Consider the following 6,430-nt stretch of genomic DNA (forward strand, 5'->3'; position numbering starts at 1 on the left):
CTTTAATACTGTTTGGGTGTGATCTTTATTTTTATTTTTTTTAAAAAACAACAACACCATGGAACTGTTGCTGTCTCATAGCTGTGATTTAAGCAGGAGAGGCTAGAGAAGTTATGAATTTAAAAGGCCGGTGCAGTGAAAGAGACCATTTAGAGAAGGATGGCATTGGAGTATTTGATTTTGCAAACCAGTGCTAACCATAACAACAGCCTGCAAAGGAGAGCAAAGCAGAAGGGAACAGAGTCCATGGGAGGGTATAGACAGAGGAGAGTGGTTTTTATTATCGCCTGTTCACCGCCCTGAGTCCCGTAAGGGAGATAGGGCGGTATATAAATTCAATAAATAATAATAATAATAATAACTTAAGTTATCCCCGTTGAAAAGAAAAGAATTCTACGGCCCTCTGTTCTCTTCTGAAGTTCTGCAGCCTTTCAAAAGCCACTGAATTTTCAAGTTTGAAGGACTTCTGTTTATTTATTACTGATCTGAGATACAGCCTCTTGTCTGAGGATAATAATATTTCTAGGATTAACCGGGTAAATAAAATCCTCGAACATCTTTCTGTTCTTCCTTTTCCTTCCACCAGACATGCAGATCGCGAAGAGTCGTCCTTATTGCCCTTTCTTGCTGCAGGCTTCACAAGGGTATGTCAATTTATTTATAGTCATCTTTTCCTATATATATTGTACACACACACACGTATACTGTATTGACTGGACGCCTGAATTACATGTGCACACTGGGAATCTCAAATTGCTTTAGCCAAAGCCTGGGGGAAAAATATTTCTCCACTTTTTGAACGTAAGCTCAAAGATTACTGACAGCATGTTTAGGTTACAATAGGAACAGCCCTAACCATTTGGGGGCAGATTGCTTAGTTTTATATTTGTCTACTCTAGGAGAAATCTAACGGGGGGGGGGGAAAGGGGGGAGGATAACCATCCTAATTGGTTGATGACATGTCATCAAGTTACTGCCAGCTGTGATTGACCATGCAGATAGATTTTCATAGATCATAGATCACACGAAAGCTATTGACGATAGATGAGAGGCTGAAAGAGTAAGGGGGAAGGGAATGGGAGACAGATGTAGGCTGAGCCCGAGGGAGGGGTCAAATACATCATCAGTCATGAGTCCCTTCGCACCCACAAGTGATCTAAATCCAGCCCACCTTGAATTCCTTCTACTCTTATCTCCCGCTAACATTAGTAGTTCAGATTCTCGTAGGGAGTTTAAGCTGGCAATAAATCTTTATATCCATTTGAACTGTCTGGATCTCCTGATTTTCCCCCGGCATTTGACAACAGGGTGCACAAATCATGTGTTTAGGAAATATATGTTAATATGTAAGCATGGGATTGGTCAATCAGAATGAATGATCTAGATTAGCTACTCACGTCAAACCCATTGCCATCTAATCGCAACGGCGCTGGCACAGAATCATATGACTTTTATGGTGAGGTCACACTGGCCTGAATCTTTGGCTGAAAAATCAGGATTTCGGTAGCCAGTCAAGGCACCTGCTAGTAAGAAAGGATGAACTCTTAGCACCACCAAGTATAACCCAAGGGATTATTTAGAAGGGGTTTGTGATGGTCTAATTTTCTGCATCCAAACAGATGAAATGGTGATTTTTGAAGAGGCCCTGGTTAAATTTCTTCATTACCTTTGAAGGCAGGTCCTCAGATCTCACGAAAAGGCATGTATCATAGAAAGTTTGGCATAAATGGTGTCAGTATAAAAGGTGTAAGGGTATGATGAGATTGTTGGCTCTGCCATTTTGTCGATCGGAGTCAACTATTGTTGGATTGACTTCACGCGTGGCTTTTTCTGATCCCATCATAAGCAGGTCAGGGGCAGAGACTTATCGGTAAGGCTGTTCACTGAAATGTTTGTCTCCTTCAAGAAGAGAGAAATTTATTAGCCAGCCAGCCAGCCCCAACGGTGCATTTCCAAAAGGCAACTGGATTTTTCTTTGAGAAATTTCACTTCTCATCCCAAAAGCTTCTTCTGTTCTTCAGAAGCTTCTTGGATGAGAAGGACAATGTTTCCAAAGAAAGAAATCCAAGAAAGATGCTTTTGAAAAAGCACCTTTGGGATAATTGTGAACCTGGAGGATTGAGAACCTCCATCGATACCCCTGGGGAGGGTCATTGTAACTTTGAATGATGGTTAAGGATCAGTCCTATGTCAAGGATTCCTAGTACTGATCTATTTTAGGAGGATCAAATGGGTTTGTTTACTTAAGAAGCCCAAAATAATAATAAAAATCCCTACCTCTGCTTATTAAAAGGATGTCTTATCTTCTGGAACATTCCATACAGCAACGAGGAAGAGTTGCTCATAACTCATAAATGTTTCTTTAATAATAAGAAAAACTCCTTTTTTTTGTCAAGTCAAGGTTTTATTAATATATGAGTGGAATACAGCGGCTCTTTTGATCTTGACATCTATTTTTCTTCACAACCAGAGATACGTTGAAAACTCGAACATCATGGCTTGTTACAATGAACTCATACAGTTGGAATTTGGAGAAGTACAGGCACAATTTAAACTAAGGTAATGCTGCCTATCTAATCTTTCATACTCTTGGCGCAGGAAAAGTCTGTCCTCACCCACACAGGAATTGGTTGGGATTTGATCCCGGCTAAAGTCTACAGTAAGGGTGCAATGGCTCAGCGGTTAAAGATGCTGAGCTTGGAGCCTGGGTTTGAGACCCGAGCACTGTGCGATGGGGTGAGCTCCCGTTCCTTGCCAACCTAGCAGTTTGAAAACATGCAAATGTGAGTAGATAAATAGGTACCACTTTGGTGGGAAGGTAACAGCGTTCCATGAGCCTCTGGATATAGTCATGTTGGCCACATGACCACAGAAAATATCTTCGGACAACTCTGGGTCTTTTGGCCAAAAAACAGAGAGGAACACTGAGCCCTGGAGTCAGACACAACTGGACAGGGAAATATTTACCTTTTTAAAGTCTACAGTGGTGTATTGAGGGACTGGCCTGGGATGGCCAGAGAAAGCAGACCATTTCTTCTCCATGATCTGTCCCTGATTATGGGTTGGGGTGGAGAAAATCAGATCATTATATAGGTATAATAGCAATAGCACTTAGACTTATATACCGCTTCGTAGTGCTTTACAGCCCTCTCCAAGCAGTTTGCAGAGTCAGCCTGTTGCCCCCAACAATCTGGGTCCTCATTTTACCGATCTTGGAAGGATGGGAGGCTGAGTCAACCTTGAGCGGGTCAGGATCAAACTCCTGGCAGTGGGCAGAGTCAGTCTGCAATGCTGCATTCTAGCCACTCCCCACCACAGCTCTTAATAGCAATAGCAGTTAGACTTATATACGGCTTCACAGTGCTTTTACCGCCCTCTCTGAGCTGTTTACAGAGTCAATATATTTGCCCCCAACAATCTGGGTCCTCATTTTACCGACCTTGGAAGGATGGAAGGCTGAATCAGCCTTGAACCGGTGAGAATTAAACAGTCAAACTGCAGGCAGCCAGCAGTCAGCAGAAGTAGCCTGCAGTACTGCATTCTAACCACTGCACCACCACATGTATAATGCTATATATACAGAGTATATAGCAATCTGATTTATGGAGATTTATGTGTGGTGTATAATCTGTAATTATTGTATAAGCCAGAGCTACATAACCTAATGGGTTTCAGGGCACGCCTATGACATTAACGTGTGAGTTGGGCGGCCATATAAATTTCTTTAATAAATATATTCCAAGCTAGGCTCTCACCAACAGGTGGCATACAAATTACTGAAATAAATAAAGGAAGGAAGTTTCCACATCCTCCTCAAGGCTTCCAAACATCCAACGAATTCAAACATTCTTCAGGAGCAGAAGGAAACCTGGAAGGCAAAAAGTCTGGGAGGAAGGATTGTGCCCATTGGATATGGAGTTGCATTAACCGTTTAGTGAGGGATTAAAAAGGGGTTGGAAGTAATGGAATGACTGGAAGGTTCCACTTGGAAAGACCGAATCCTACGGTAGAATTGAAAACAGCTGTTTAGCTTTCAAATTTGATCCCCCTGCCGAGCTCAGGAAACCAAATTAAAACATCTCCCATGGTTGACTGTCCAGCCTTCTTCAGCCTCCAAGATTTCATGGCACCTTCCCATTGTTTTATTCTCTTTTTGTTTATGACTTCTTCAGTTCTAGTTCATTCTTTTCTTTCTGGATCTTGAAAAGTTGTGTGATTTAATTCTAATTGCCTCTGCTTCTTTTTCCACTCGTTTGCATTTCAGGGCTTGTAATTCGATATTTACGGCATTAGATAAAAGTCAAGAAGCCACCGAGATTACAAGCGAAGACCACGTAATACAGGTTTGTTTATGTTTATTTAGATTTGTATACCGCCCTATCTCCCTTACGGGACTCAGGGCGGTGAACAGGCGATAATAAAAATCACAATAAATATCTATTCTAAAATCAAATTAAATAAATAAAGGCCTGCTCTAAAATACCCCATATAAAAACCTATACTAAAACCTAATTAAGACTACGCCAGGCCGGCCGCACAAAATAGATGAGTTTTCAGGGCTCGGCGAAAAAGGCGTAGGTCCGCAGCTGTATGTAGGTCGGGGGGTAGGTCATTCCAGAGGGCAGGAGCTGCCACAGAGAAGGCTCTCCCCCTGGGGGTCGCCAGCCGGCATTGACTGGCCGACGGCACCCTAAGGAGGCCCTCTCTGTGGGAGCGGACTGGTCGAAGGGAGGTATGTGGCAGGAGGCGGTCTTGCAAAAGTATGCTCTGTTTTTTTTTTTTTTTATGAGTGTCAGATATTGTCCTGTGGTTTTGTATGATTTTATTCTTTTGGCCGCTCCACTTGCACAGACGGGCATGCACAGACCTAAAACATTTAAACCTGTGGGCCTTGAATTACCTTAGAACCTGTCCTTAAGGCATATTTTTCTGACCTTTCCATGGAGAGGAAAAATCCATTTTAAGGACAAAACCTTTTGTTTTAGATAAGCATTTATTTTTTTGTAGACTGTATCTTCACAAAGCTCCAGGAGTTTATGACAGTTTGTATTTAGCCCAAAGTCATTAAAAACCTTAGTGATATTTATCTGGCTTGTCTGGAAAGCCAGGTGCACGCATTTCAAGGGGAGAAGGAAGTTTAGCAGGTCCGAAAAATAAGATCCTTGTGTCTTTTATGCATCTCTTTTGGGGTGAAAGAAATGGGACATTTTTAGCAGAATCAGAGTTCAATTCAGTTCGAAGCATCCCCCAAACAAATGTTGGCTAATGCTTCCAACAACGGACATGGTTGCAAAATGCTTTCGTTTTACTTTGTTGATGAGACTAAACTGTATCTCCCAGTGTGCATTCCTGGCTGTGATGTCTGAGATAACTAGTGATTATAATTCTGCCACATCCAGGGGGCCACTGAGATTGTGTGGAATTGGAAGGTAGCAAGACCAGTTGGTTCACAATTGAAACCAGTTTTGGCCAGTTTGGTCTAGAAGACCTGAAGTCATGCGGCACAGTTTTTAGAAGAGAAAAGCTTGATTTTTTAAGACTGCTAGAAAGAGAAGGCAGGCTAAGTTTCGATCCTCAATGTCTTTATGTAACCACTGGTGGAGTCCACTACCCCATAACCCATCTTGAATTAATTCTTCAGTTCTCCCATCAGCACCTTATTGCATTCTTTCTCAACCTTGGTGGTTTTAAGATAGATGGACTTCAGTTCCCAGAATTCCCCAGCTAGCATGCAGGCTGAGGAATTCTGGCAATTGAAGTCCACCCATTCTGGCATTTATGATGTTCTGTGGATAATCTGACCCATGGACTCTGCTGAAAAAAAATCATATACTGGGGAACAAGCTCTACTGGACTCTGGTTTGATTATCCAGTTGATCAACTCATTCATTTTCAGGGATTCTACAATATCTTGAACCGTAACCCAACCAAACAGGCTGGATTCATGCAACATTTGATTCAAACAAACAAGTTACACACACACACACACACACAGAGAGAGTTGCTAGAGTTTATAGCCTGTGTAAATGAAGCCAATAGATTTTTAAAGAAATGGTTAAGTGTGCTACGCAGTCCCACTGAAGGGGTGAGAGGGGGGTGGGGATTACATTTTCACTAAATGCCTCCTTTAATTATTTATTTAAGCACTACAATTCCATCACTATCTTTTAGCCTTTAGCCTTTTAGCTAAAAGGGTTCCCTGTAATATAACAGCCTCTGCCCTTAGATCCGTGTCAGGATCTGTTTTAGTGAAAACACTTTCAGACAGTTTAGAAAATGTTGCATCAAGGCTGAATCCTGGATCAGTGCTCAGGCTGAATTAAATTAAATTCTTAAATTCTCACTGACATTTGTTTCTTCTTTCTTACTGTTCCACAGTATGTAAATCCTGCCTTTGAAGCGGTAATGGGCTATCAGAAAGGCGAATTAG

At 41.8% G+C, this 6,430-nt stretch overlaps 1 long non-coding RNA gene across 1 annotated transcript; it reads left to right on the top strand.

Annotated features, from left to right (window-relative positions):
- The first annotated feature begins 2,490 nt into the window (after window positions 1–2,490).
- LOC107301126 lies at window positions 2,491–6,411 on the top strand. The gene is made up of 3 exons (XR_001549265.1): window positions 2,491–2,559; window positions 4,265–4,343; window positions 6,379–6,411. It is a non-coding gene; the product is annotated as an uncharacterized LOC107301126 (long non-coding RNA).
- Window positions 6,412–6,430: the final 19 nt, after the last annotated feature.

Source organism: Protobothrops mucrosquamatus, unplaced genomic scaffold (assembly GCF_001527695.2).
Source record: "Protobothrops mucrosquamatus isolate PMUCROS unplaced genomic scaffold, P.Mucros_1.0 scaffold10142, whole genome shotgun sequence".
Classification (NCBI taxonomy): Eukaryota; Metazoa; Chordata; class Lepidosauria; order Squamata; family Viperidae; genus Protobothrops; species Protobothrops mucrosquamatus.